The sequence below is a fragment of the Hemitrygon akajei genome, chromosome 11, assembly GCF_048418815.1.
Source record: "Hemitrygon akajei chromosome 11, sHemAka1.3, whole genome shotgun sequence".
NCBI classification, from domain to species: Eukaryota; Metazoa; Chordata; class Chondrichthyes; order Myliobatiformes; family Dasyatidae; genus Hemitrygon; species Hemitrygon akajei.
This window is the reverse complement of record NC_133134.1, coordinates 86298937-86312379: the sequence shown is the minus strand read 5'-3', so window position 1 is coordinate 86312379 and position 13443 is coordinate 86298937. Positions and strand designations below refer to the sequence as shown.

Below are 13443 nucleotides of genomic sequence, written 5' to 3'. Positions count from 1 at the left end.
ATGAGGAATTTCCTTAGCCAGAGAGTGGTGAATCTGTAGAATTTGTTGCCACAGGTGGCAGTGGAGGCCAGATTACTGGGTGTATTTAAGGTGGAGGTTGATAGATTCTTGATGAGTTAGGGCATGAAAGTTACAGGGAGAAGGCAGGAGAACGGGGTACACTTGTACACCTGCTCGTTAATGCAAGTATCTAATCAGCTAATCATGTGGCAGCCACTCAATGTATAAAAACATGCAGACATGGTCAAGAGGTTAATTTATTGTTCAGACCAGACCAAACATCAGAATGGGGGAGAAATGACTTTGACCATGGAATAATTGTTGGAGCCACACGGGGTGGGTTGAGTCTCAGGAACTGCTGATCTCCTGGGATTTTCACTCACAACAGTCTCTAGAGTTTACAGAGAATGGTGTGAAAAACAAGAAAACATTCATCGAGTGGCAGTTCTGTGGATGAAATGTTTTGTTTATGAGAGAGGTTGGAGGAGAATTGAAACCAGGTTCCTGGCACTTTAATAACAATTGGCTACCCTGAGATCCATTTTGTTGCAGACATTCACAGTAGAACAAAGAAATACAATAGAATCAATGAAAATCTACACGTGGGCTGCCAACCAACCAGTGCGCAAAAGAGGACAATCTGTGGAAATACGAAATCAATCAAAGAATGAGTTGTCAAGTCCTTGAAAGTTGAGTCAACAGATGGTGGAATTGTTGGGGTAAGTGAAGTTATCCACACTGGCTCAGGAGCCTGATGATTGAATGATAATAGCTGTTCCTTAATCTGGTGGTGGGATCTAAGGCTCCTGTACCCCTTTCCTGATGACTGCATCAAGAAGGGAGCACGGCCCAGATGCTGGAGATCCTTAATGCTGCTCTCGAGCTTTCCTCCCACACCCAAAAGCTGCACAGGTTTACTAGGTTAGTTGGTCACATGGTTGTGAGTGGGTGGCAGAGCTTTGTTGGGCTGGAGGGGTCTGTTTCTGTTCTGTATCTCTAAAGGATCCTATTGGATAAATATCTGCAACCTTGAGCTGTAACTTCAGAGAAGTTCAGTGATAGGGGTAGACTGCTGTCCTTGTGCACAAGTAAATAATGTGTGATTGACAAACGAGTATGGGTTGTCAGAATCCCAATAATCTCCTTATCACTGGGGGCTGTCACTCTCCAGTTCAGCTCTGCTGGGATTTTCCAGGAGATGCTGGTGAGTATCTGGAGTCACACAACATGGAACCAGGCCCTTTGACCCTCTTCCACTTGAGCCAGTCCCAGCTGCCCACATTTCCTGTGTATTTTGCTCCACAGAAGCCTCGCTCTCATCATTTCGAATGCAGAGCTGCAGCCTGATGGCTTCACCATTCACAGTGAGTCTTTTAAAGGCAGAGGAGGAGGAGTATGCTTCATAATTAACAGGTCGTGGTGCACAGATGTGACGGTTCTGCCTCAATCCTGTTCACATGACTCAAAACATCTAGTAGTTAAGTTTGGTCCATTTTATCTGCCAAGAGCATTTTTCACCATCATCCTGGTAGAGGTGTACATTCCACCTCAGGCACTGAAGAAGCTGAGCACTGTGATTAGCAGATACTCTGATGCCTTCCCGATCACTGCAGGAGATTTCAGCCAGGCCAGCTTGAAAACGTCTTTGAACAATTACTTCCAACATATCACCTGTGGAGCCAGAGGAGCCAAAACACTTGTTATACCACCATCAAAAATGCTTACCATACCATCTCATGCCTGCACTTTGACTCGCAGCATATAGGCAGAGGCTAAAGACCGCAGCACCAGAGAGAGGACCAAGAAGGTGTAGTCAAGGGAGATGGAGGAGCACTTATAGGACTGCTTTGATTCAGTGGACTGGATAATATTCAGGGATTCATCTTCAAACCTGAATGAATACACCACAGTTGTTACCAACTTCATCAAGACCTGTGTGGATGAGTGTGAGTCTTTGAGAATATACCAGACTTCACAAACCAAAAACCAGGGCTGAACCAGGAGATTCGTAAATTGCTGAGGACTACATTCAAGACTGGTAGTCCTGAACCATACAAGAAGTCCAGGTATGACCAATAGAAGGCTATCTTAAGAGCAAAAAAACAATTCCAATTGAAGTTAGAGGTGGAATCGGATGACAGCTCTGGCAGGCTTTTCAGGTCTTTACTTCCTACAATGCAAAACCCAACACCATGAATGGGTGTGAGCTCAATGCCTTTCATGCACACTTAGAAAGGGAGAATAAAACAAATTCTTGGACATCAACCTTAGAACATGCCACCTGCTTCAAAAGGGCAATAATCATACCAGTGCCCAAGAAGATCAGGGTGAGCTGTCTCAACAATTATCACCTGGTGGCACTCACATCTACCATGATGAACTACTTTGAGAAGTTGATCATGGCCAGAATCAACTCCTGTCTAAGCAAGGACTTGGACCCACTGCAGTTTTTGCCTACTACAACAATAGATCTACAGCAGATGCAATCTCACTGGCTCTCTATTCGGCCTTGGATCACCTGGACAATAGCAATGCCTAAGTCAGGCCACTGTTTATTGATTATAGCTCTGCATTAAACACCATCACACCCTGAGTACTAATCAACAAGATCTAAAACCTGGGCCTCTGTACCTCCCTCTGCAACTGGATCCTTAACTTCCTCACTGGGAGACCACAGTCAGTACAGATCAGAAATAACATCCCCTCCTCACTGACAATCAATACTAGCGCACCTAAAGGATGCGTGTTAAGCCCACTGCTCTACTCATTACACCCACAACTGAGCTAGGCACAGCTCTAATGCCATCTATAAATTTGCCAATGACTCAACTATTGTTGGCAGAATTTCAGATGGTGATGAGGTGGCATAGAGGAGTGAAGTAAATCAGCTGGTTCAGTGGTGCCACAACAACCGCCTTGCACTCAACATCAGCAGGGCCAAGGAATTGATTGTGGACTTCAGGAAGGGGAAGTCATTGAGGGGTCAGCAGTGGAAAAGGTAGCAGTTTCAAGTTTTTGGTGTCAACATCTCTGTAGATTTATCCTGGGCCCAACATATTGATGCAATTACAAAGAAGACACAATTACAAAGTGGCTAAATTTCAGTAGGATTTTGAGAAGATCTGGTATGTTACCCAAGCACTCTCACAAACTTCCACACGTACTGTGGAGAAAATGCTAACTGGTTGCATCATGATCTGGTATGGAGGGGCCACTGCACAAGATCAGAAAAAGCCGCAGAAAGTTGCAAACTCAGCAATGGGCACGAGCCTCCCCAGCATCGTGGACACCTTCAAAAGTTGATGCCTCAAAAAGGAGGCATCTGTCATTAAGGCGTCAGGCCCTGATGGCGTACCTGGTAAGGAAGAGAAGACCCTCTTCTCATTGCTACCATTGGGGAGGAGGTACAGGAGCCTGAAAACACACACTCAACAGCTTCTTCCCCTCTGCCATCAGATTTCTGAATAGACAATGGACCCATGAACACCACCTCACTTTTTTTCTCTCTTTTTTGCTCTTTTTGTACTACTTGTTCATTTTATGCCCAATTAGCCAAAGTTTCAAGGAAATAGTTAAAAAAAAAAGACAAACTACCATTTAACTGAGTAACAAATTATGTATTTAGATTTGGAGAATGCTTTGTATGAAGGCAGTCCATTACCTGCACTAGGTGTCTACCCTGATTTTATTCATTTAAATTCAGACAAAAGAACACAGCAGCATACACTGGATTAATTCCTCAGAATATTAGGAATGAATGCTTGGTATTTTTTGTACTGTAGTATTGTTGGTGATGTTCTAATTTGTTCTGTATTGAATTTAAATAAATAATTGAACCTCGATTAAAGAAGGCCAACACACCATATGGCTTCTTAACCATCCTCAACAGAGCCTGTATGACATGGGAGCAGAATTTGGCCATTCAGCCCATCACATCTTCTCTGCTATTTCATCATAGCTGATTTATTTCCCTCTTAGTACTATTCTCCAGCCTTCTCTCCATAGACTTTGATGCCTTCACTAGTATAGAATCTATCAACCTCAGCGTTAAACATACCCAATGAGTTGGCCTCTACAGATCCACTACCATCTGGCTAAAAATAAACCCTCCTCATCCCTATTCGAAAGTGATGTCCCTCTATTCTGGGAGTTTGAGGAGTATCACTGAAGATGCGCACACATTTCTACAGCTGTACTGTGGAAAAACATTCTGTTTGCATTATGTCTGATGTGGAGGGGCCACAGCACAGGATCAGAAAAAGCTGAGGAAGTTGTCAACTCTCCCAGCTGTAGCACAGGCTCTGGCCTCGCCAGCATCAAAGACTGGGTTACAGTTAGTGTTATACACAGTTACAGGTCTAAGGTTAGAGTTTGGATTAGAGATTTATTTAAAGTTTTATTATATATTCAGGGCTTGGGTTTGGGGTCTTTTTAGGAATTTGTTTTGAGAATTGATTATAAACTTAAAGATTCAAGATTGTTTAATGTTATTTCCAGTACACAAGTGTAAAGGAGTGTGTGTTCATGTGTTGGTGAGTGTGTATGTGTGACCACGTTTGGTGTGTGTGAATTTGTATCTGTGGTGTTTGCCTTTGTACGTGTATGCACATGCATGAATGTGTGTGTATGTTCACCTATGATAGCATGCTAACTCTGTATATGTAAGAGTTATGTAAACTTACATCATGTAAGTTTACATGGTGTTTGGTATGTGTGTGTGCATGTTTAGAATGAGTGCATTGTTTGGTACCAGTGTACGTATGGAATGTGTACATGTTTGGTATATGTGTGTATGTTTTCTGTGTATATATGTGTATGTGTTTGGTGTGTGTATTTGTGTGATTGGTGTGCTGTGTGTTTTTGTGTATGTGTGTACATATTTCATGTGCATCCGCTTGTGTATACGTGTGCTGTGTATGGTATGCTTGCAACATGTTTGGAGTGTGTGTGTGCACACGTGAATATGTGTGCAAATTTGGTATGTGTTCATGTGTTGGTGAATGTGTTTGCACACGTTTCGAGTGTGTGTGACTGTGTATATATGTTTGTATGTGTATGTGTGTGAGCATGTTTGTGTGTTTATGTATGTGTGTATATGTGTTTAATATGAGTGTTTGTGTGTGTTTATATGTATGTGTATATGTGTGTTGTGTGAGATCCTGTACTGTGTGTGTGTAGATGCTAAGACTTTATACAATATCCCTCAGCTTAAAGCTCCCTGCTTTCTTTGTATGTGTGTTGTGTGTATGTCTCAGTGTGAGATCCTGTACTGTGTGTATGTGTGTAGATGCTAAGACTTTATACAATATCCCTCAGTTTAAAGCTCCCTGCTTTCTTTATTTCCTCTTTGGATCCCACACCCTCCATGGCAAACTGGCTTAACACCCCCTTCCCCCCCCAGTAGCATGAGTGAATCTACCCAACAGAACATTGGACAACCCCTCCACACTCCCCATTTCCTATCTATCCACTAGAACATTGGACAGCCCTCCCTCCCATTTCTTACTGACTCTCTTCACCTATCCTTGAGTGTCTCTCTCTCCCCCATTTCTCTCTCTTCACCCTAGTCAATCCCTCCCTCTCTGTCCTTCTTGGTGAAGGCCATTTCCCTTCCCTGAGACGGTTAGATCTCCAGAATGATTGTGCTTTTTAAAAGAAATAACAATTTTTTTATACTGGCTCATTGCTTGGATGGGTCTACATCCAGTGGGAAGGAGAGGGTGACACCAACCAACCAGACAGCACTGCAGTCCAGGTGGGAGGGAGAGAGGTAGAGTAGGGGCAACAGAAAGAGGAAATGGAGAGACAAGGTGACAGACAGAGAGAACATGGGGTCTCTGTACAAACTGGTGGTTGAATTGCCAGTTAAATGCTATGGTTAAGGGAATGTACTCCCTTCATGTAGGAGAATGCAGGAGGGAAGTGTGTGTGCGCGCGCACATTAGGTACAGAAGTGTCCAGACTAACAGAGAGGGTGTCTCAGAAACAGGAGATGTATAGAACAAATGGGAGCAGCCTGCATAGAAACCCCAACCAAAGTCAATGGAAGTTATCACTAATATCTGCAGGAACTCAACAGGTCAGGAGGCATAGGTGAGGGAAATGGACAGTTGACATTGTGTCTCATCTGGACAGGATGGTGCAAGGGAGATCACCATCTCCCTCATAGACGCTGCCTGACCTGCTGAGTTCTCCAAAGCAGATTGTAGTCTCCTGTGAGTCCTGAGATATTGTACACTCAGTGGAGATTTATTAGGTACAGGAGGTACCAGATAACGAGGCCATCGTGGTCTTCTTCTGCTGTAGCCCACATACTTCAAGGTTCGACTTAAAGGATACCAAAACTTTTTCAGATATATAAAGAGTAAGAAAGGTGAGAGTAGATATTGGACCACTGGAAAATGATGCTGGAGAGGTAGTAATGGGGGACAAGGAAATGGAGGATGAAATGAGTAAGTATTTTGCATCAGTCTTCACTGTGGAAGACACTAGCAGAATGCTAGACCTTCAAGACTGTCGGAGGGCCGATGTGAGTGCAGTTGCTATTACTAGGGAGAAGGTGCTTGGAAAACTGAAATCTCTGAATAAGTCACCTGGATCAGATAGACTACACCCTAATGTTCTGAAAGAGATTGTGGAGGCGTTAGTAATGATCTTTCCAGAATCAATAGATTCTGGCATGGTTATAGAAAAGTGGAAAATTGCAAATGCCACTCCACTCTTTAAGAAGGGAGCGAGGCAGAAGAAAGGTTATTAAAGGCCAGTTGCCTGACCTCAGTGTTTGGGAAGACATGGGAATCGATGGTTAAGGATGTGGTGGAGGCACATGATAAAATTGTAGTCTGCATGGTTTTCTTAAGGGAAAATATTGCCTGCCAAATCTTTTGGAACTAAACGATGAGCCACAAGGAGAAAACGATATATAGCCCAAGTCCCTCTGTGTCCTGGTCTAGCTTGTTCTTCCACTGAGTGAACACTAGAGGACAAACGACTCAGTAAAAAGGTTTAATCCTACTGCTCCATTGTTCTTGTTCGGAATCAGAATCTGGTTTAATTTCACTGGCGTATGTTGCAAAGTTTGTTAACTCTGCAGCAGCAGTACAATGCAATACATGGTAAATGTAGAAAAAAACCCTGAATTACAGCAAGTAACCAGTATATTTGTATATTAAATAGCTAAATTAAGAAAAGTAGTGCAAAAACAGTAATTTTAAAAGATGGAGTGAGGTAGTGTTCACGGGTTCAACGTCCATTTAGGGATCGCATGGTAGAAGGGAAGAAGCTGTTCCTGAATCGCTGAGTGTGTGCCTTCAGGCTTCTGTGCCTCCTTCCTGATGGTAACAGTGTGAAGAGGGCATGTCCTGGGTGGTAGGGGTCCTTGATAATGGACACCACTTTTCCATGCACACGTTATTAAATAATTAGTTTTGCACCACAGAAGATTGCTCAGCCCATCAACTCTGTGCCTACTAGCACCCACCCATTGCTCAGCCCATCAACTCTGTGCCTACTAGCACCCACCCATTGCTCAGCCCATCAACTCTGTGCCTACTAGCACCCACCCATTGCTCAGCCCATCAACTCTGTGCCTACTAGCACCCACCCATTGCTCAGCCCATCAACTCTGTGCCTACTAGCACCCACCCATTTATTCAGATTCCATTCTCCCCACCTTCTCACTGACTTCCACCCTGATTTCTACTCCTCATCACAAACCAGCAGGACAATTAGCCAACCTGCCCCAACTCCACATGTTGTTGGGATGTGGGAGGGAACTAGAGCTCCAGGGGTGGGTGAGAGATCTCACGCGGTCACAGGGAGAACGTGCAAATGCACATGGACAGACATTGTCAGAGGCTGGCACTGAAACCCGGTCCATCAATCAGTTAGACCCTATTGCATACAAGGCACATTGGAGAATTTAGGGGTGTGGATCTAATGGGTGATTGGATTGGTGACACTCAGTAGTGTTCACGCTACCCCTGGACAACTGTTATTGATTAGCAGGGGAAGGAGGGGGAGGTTTTACCATCAGAGATCACCGACCATCTTCTCACAGCTACCAAAAGACCTGAGACCATTAAATATAGGAGCAGAATTAGGCCATTTGTTCCATTGTGTCTGCCCCATTATTTCATCATGGCTGATCCATTTCCCTTCATGCCCTGACTACTCAAGAATCTATCAACCTTGGTCTTAAATGACTCGGCCACCACAGCCACCAGTTCCAATGAATTCCACAGATTCACCACTCTCTGGCTGAAGAACTTCCTCCTCAGCTGCATTCTGAATAGACAGCCCTCTGTCCTCTGGTCTTAGACTCCACTGACATCCTCTCCACATCCACTCTCTTGAGGAGGCCTTTCAATATTCTCTAGGTTTCAATGAGATAACCTTATTATTCTTCTGAATTCCAGTGGGTACAGGCCCAAAACCATCAAACGCTCCTTATATGACAAGCTTCCAATCCCAGAATTATTTTTAAGAACCGCCTTTGAACCCTCTTCAATGTTAGCACATTCTTTCGTAGATAAGGAGCCCAAAACTGTTCACAGTACTCCAAGTGGGGCCTTGCCAGAGCCTCATGAAGCCTCAGCACTACATCCTTTCTTTTATAAGGGCATAACTTATGAGAATAGGTTGAGTGAACTTGGCCTTCTCTCCTTGGAGCGACTGAGGATGAGAGGTGACCTGACAGCGGTGTACAAGGTGATGAGATTGTGTGGATAGCCAAAGGCTTTCTCCTAAGGCTGAAATGGCTAACACGAGGGGGTATAGTTCTAAGGTGCACTAAACCTTTAACCCGTCAGAGGTAAGATTTTCACACAGAGAGTGGTGTGTATGTGTGGAATGTACTGCCGTTGGCAGTGGTGGAGGCGGATACAATAGAGTCTTTTAAGAGCCTCTTAGAAAGGTACTTGAAGCTCTTCTTTCTCGACATTACTTGCCCTTACACCTTTCTTCATATCATCTGCAAACATGGCCACAAATCCATCAATTCTGTCATCTCCATCATTGACATAAAATATCAAAAACAAATGGTCCCAACACAACTGCTGTGGAACACCATTAGTTACAGGCAGCCAACCAGAAAAGGCTCGCTTTATTCCCACTCTTTGCCTCCTGCCAATCAGCCAATGTTCTGTCCATGTTAGTATCTTTCCTGTGATACCATGGGCTCTTAACTTGTTAAACAGCCTCATGTGTGGCTCAGCATCAGGGATACTGTGGGGGGTGGGGCGGTGGGAGAATGGGACCTACCTGGACGAGCTGCAGCAACCAGATCTCTGAAGGGAAGGGGGCAGAGGAGAAATGCAGTGGTGATAGCAGATTCCATAGTTTGAGGAGTAGATAGGAGAGTCTGTGGATGCCAAGAGACTCCCAGGCAGTATCTTGCCTCCCAGGTGCCAGGGTCAAGGACGTCTCGGATTGCGTCTATGACATTCTAAAGGGGCAGGGTGAGGAAGGAAAAGAGATGATTTAGAGAGCTAGGAACTCCAGGGGTTGCTGCCTGTGCCATGTGCCAGTGAAGGCAAGAGCAGGATGATTGGCAGGTGAGGGACTGAGGCAGGAGGCAAGGTTTCAGAGTTATGGACCATCGGGATCTCTTCTGGGGAGGTACAACCTGTACAAAAAGGACAGGTTACACTTGAACCCAAGGGGGGGGGGGGCGATATCCTTGAGGGCAGGTTTGTTAGAGCTGTTGAGGAGTGTTTAAACTAGTTTTGCAGGGGATGGGAACTGGAGTGATGGGGATGCTGGTTTACAAGGAAAGGTGGTGTATAGTGAAATGGTCGTGAAGGACAGGCACATGATAGGGCAAAGTTGCAGTCAGTGGGACGGGCTGCAGTGTTAAAGGGGAACAGGGTGAGCAAAAATGAGTGGGAAAGTTAGAGGATTGGGAAATTTTTTTAAACCAACAGAAGGCAATTTTAAAAACCATGGGGGTAGGGAGAAGATGAAATATGAAGGTAAGCTAGCCAATAATATAAAAAAATTATATCAAAACATTTTCTTTTCAGATATATAAAAAGAGAAGTGGGAGTAGATATTGGACTGCTGGAGAGGTAGTAATGGGGGACAAGGAAATGATGGACAAACTGAATAGGTATTTTGCATCAGTCTTTATTGTAGAAGTGAGTGTAGTTGCTATTACGAGGGAGATGGTGCTTGGGAAACTGAAAGGTCTTAAGGCAGATTAAATCACCTGGTTCTGGGGTTCTGAAAGAGATTGTGGAACCACCAGCAATGATCTTTCAAGAATCAACAGATTCTGGAATGGTTCCAGAGGCATGGACTCCACTCCAGTAAATGTCACTCCACTCTTCAGTAAGAGAGGGAGGCAGGAGAAAGGAAATCATAGGCAAGTTAGTCTGACCTCAATGGTTGGGAAGATGTTGGAGTTAATTGTTAAGGATGTGGTCCCAGGTGTTTGGAGGCACATGGTAAGATTGGCTGAAGTCAGCATGGTTTTCTTAAGGGAAAAACTTGCCTCACAAATTTGTTGGAATTTTTTGAGGAAATAGCAAGCAGGATAGACAAAGGAGAATCAGTGGCTGTTGTGTACTTGGATTTTTAGAAAGCCTTCAACAACAGGCTGCTAAAGACACGAGTCCAAGGTATTGCAGGAAAGGTACTCACATGGATAGAGCATTGGCTGATTGGCAGGAGGCGAAGAATGGGAATAAAGGGGGCATTTTTAGATTGGCTATCAGTGAGTAGTGATGTTCCACAGGGGTCTGTGTTGGGAATGCTTCTTCTTACATTGTATATCAATGATTTGGATATTGAAATTGATGACATTGTGGCCAAGTTTGCAGGCGATATGAAGATAGGTTGTGTTGAGGAAGTAGAGAGGCTGCAGAAGGACTTAAGACAGATGTGAGAACGGGCAAAGAAGTGGTAGACGGAATACAGTGTAAGGAGGTGAACGGTCATGCACTTTGGTAGAAGGAATAAAAGCAAGGTTGATTTTGCAGGCTGAACTGTGGTGAGGAAGGCAAGTGCAATGTTAGCAGTCATTTTGAGGACTAGAATATAAAAGCAAGCATATAACGTTGAAGCTTTATAAAGCACTGATGAGGCCTCACTTGGAGTACTGTGAATAGGTTTGGGCAGCTTATTTAGGAAAGGATGTGCTGACATTGGGGAGGGTTCAGAGGAGGTTCACACGGATGATTCAGGGAATGAAAGGCTTCCTCTATGAGCAGCGATTGCTCTGTAATTTATAAGATGAGGGGTGAACTATCAAACGTTGAAAGGCCTAGATAGACTGAATATGGAGAGGATATTTCCTATGGTGGGGGAAGTCTAGGACCGGAGGGCACAACCTCAGAATAGAGAGACGTCCGTTTACAACAGAGATGAGGAGGAATTTCTGTAGGGTGGTGAATCTGTGGAATTCGTTGCCACAGGACACTGTGGAGGCCGGGACACCGGGTGCATTTAAGGCGGAGGTTGAAAGGGTTTTGATTCGTCGGGGTGTGAAATGTTGCGGGGAGAACAATATTGTGGGCCGAAGGGCCAGTAATGTGCTATAGATTTCTATGTTAATAGGGCGGAGAGGGACGTAGACCGGCCCCGCTGCAATGGCCTAAATCTGATTTACACACCCCCGGTGACTGGAGATCTTCGGGGCCAATCCTCGTTCTCCCTGCCTGCGGCCAAAAACCAGAGAAGGCCGGGGATTGGGCCTGAATCTGGACCCGGGATGCCTGGAGACCTCAGGTCTCCCCGTGCGCGACCCCGCAATCCCATGCACACTCCCATTAACGTCCGCTCGCCCTCAGGAACAGTCGCCGCCGCTTCTTGCCTCAGTTTTTGTTGAGCAAAACCGGCACAAACTTACAAAGCCCCGCCGGAAGTCTCCTTGACTGACTAACAGCCGCCCCCATCAATCAAGACTACACGCAACCAATGGGCGATTTGTTCTACAACCCGCCCGCAGCTTCGGCCAATCATATGCACAGACCAAATAGAACGTGGAACAAATAAACTCTTCTCGGGCAGAGTGGCAGATTTTGTCATCGAAACGTCGGTTGTAATCGATGCCTGTACCCGGCAGGAAGCCCAGGAGGGGTTTATTCGTCATGTACACCGGGGAAGCACCAGATCCTAAAACATGAAACAGTTCAGCAATGCTCGCAAGATAGGATACGCCCAACTTTCAGAAAAACCATTCGGGGTTCGAGTTCCCGAGCAACTACCCGCCCAAAACTGTCTGTCAATCATCTGGAGAGAGCAATGAATGCAAGCAGAGCCTTCACTCTCATCAGCCATTCAGGGCTGGATTCGTCCTCCCGCCCACATCACCCATCAATCATTGCTGACAGCCAATCCGGCACGGCTAGGGTTGGACTTGTAGCTACAGTCGCTCATTCCATGGTAACGTCGAGGAGAGAAGATAGTACAGACAGTAGCTTGCTGGAATTAAAATAGGCTGGAAAAATATTCAACAGACCCTGTGAGTTCATTTAAGTACAAAAGTAATTAAAGTACAATATCGATTACCTTTCTGTTTTTATAGTGAAAAGGATTAAATGCTACTGCGAGGATCGATGGTAATGGCGGTATTTCTTACCCAGGGTTCCGAGCGCTTTGGAAAGGGCTCCGCTCCCTGAATGATGGACCGCCATTTGCAGCAGGCAGTGAAGAATGAGAATCAGGTTTAATATTTGTCAGAAACGTGCCACGCTCCCGAATAATGGCTTCAAGACAAATTCAAGGAAACAAAGTTTATTAACAGTTCTGCAGAGCTGGGCCCCCTCAGAGAAGGGAACCCTGAACCTTACAGGGCAGCAGGTTTTATCCTTCTTCCTTATCACCCCCCTCCCTGACTCGGGAGGTACACAGTGTTTTCCCATTCCATATTTGGAGTTGTTTTTTTACACGTTTCTGTAAAACAATAGTCCATATCTCAGGACTTCAATGATTCCACAAACAGTTAATCTTGTCAGGGCTTCTGCATTCATAATTAAATCACATTTGTTTACAGACTTTAACCCAGACATAATTAAATCACCTTTGTCCTCTGACTTTAACCCAGACCTCTTTCAGAAACGCACATCTTAATTTTGAATCTCACAATTCCACCCTTTTTCTTTTTAAGATGTGCGTAGCAGCTAGCATTTCTCCTCTTTCCAGGGGGCCCACCGTCCTTCCTCCGCCCCCCGTGGAGGGTCAACTTTCTTCTTTAATAGCATAAGTTTTAGCTCGTTTGTCCCATGTTGGGATATCGCTACTGCCTGGAGCTGGAATATACTGTGCCTGATCAGTGTTCGTATACAAGGAATCACACATGGCAAAAGTAAGAGAATCATTAGACCCCCGCCTGCTACTAGGAGAGCGGTGCACCACCAACTACCTCCCAGTAGCCCGTCTAGCCAACTCATGTTCCCCAGGGATCTCCAGTTTTGTACTGGCACGTGGGCCAGTTTCCGAATT

At 45.0% G+C, this 13443-nt stretch overlaps 1 long non-coding RNA gene across 1 annotated transcript; it reads right to left on the bottom strand.

Annotated features, from left to right (window-relative positions):
• LOC140735811 (uncharacterized) lies at positions 1–11988 on the bottom strand. The gene is made up of 3 exons (XR_012100817.1): positions 11849–11988; positions 9262–9445; positions 1–1671 (listed from the first exon to the last, which is right to left on the bottom strand). It is a non-coding gene; the product is annotated as an uncharacterized lncRNA (long non-coding RNA).
• Positions 11989–13443: the final 1455 nt, after the last annotated feature.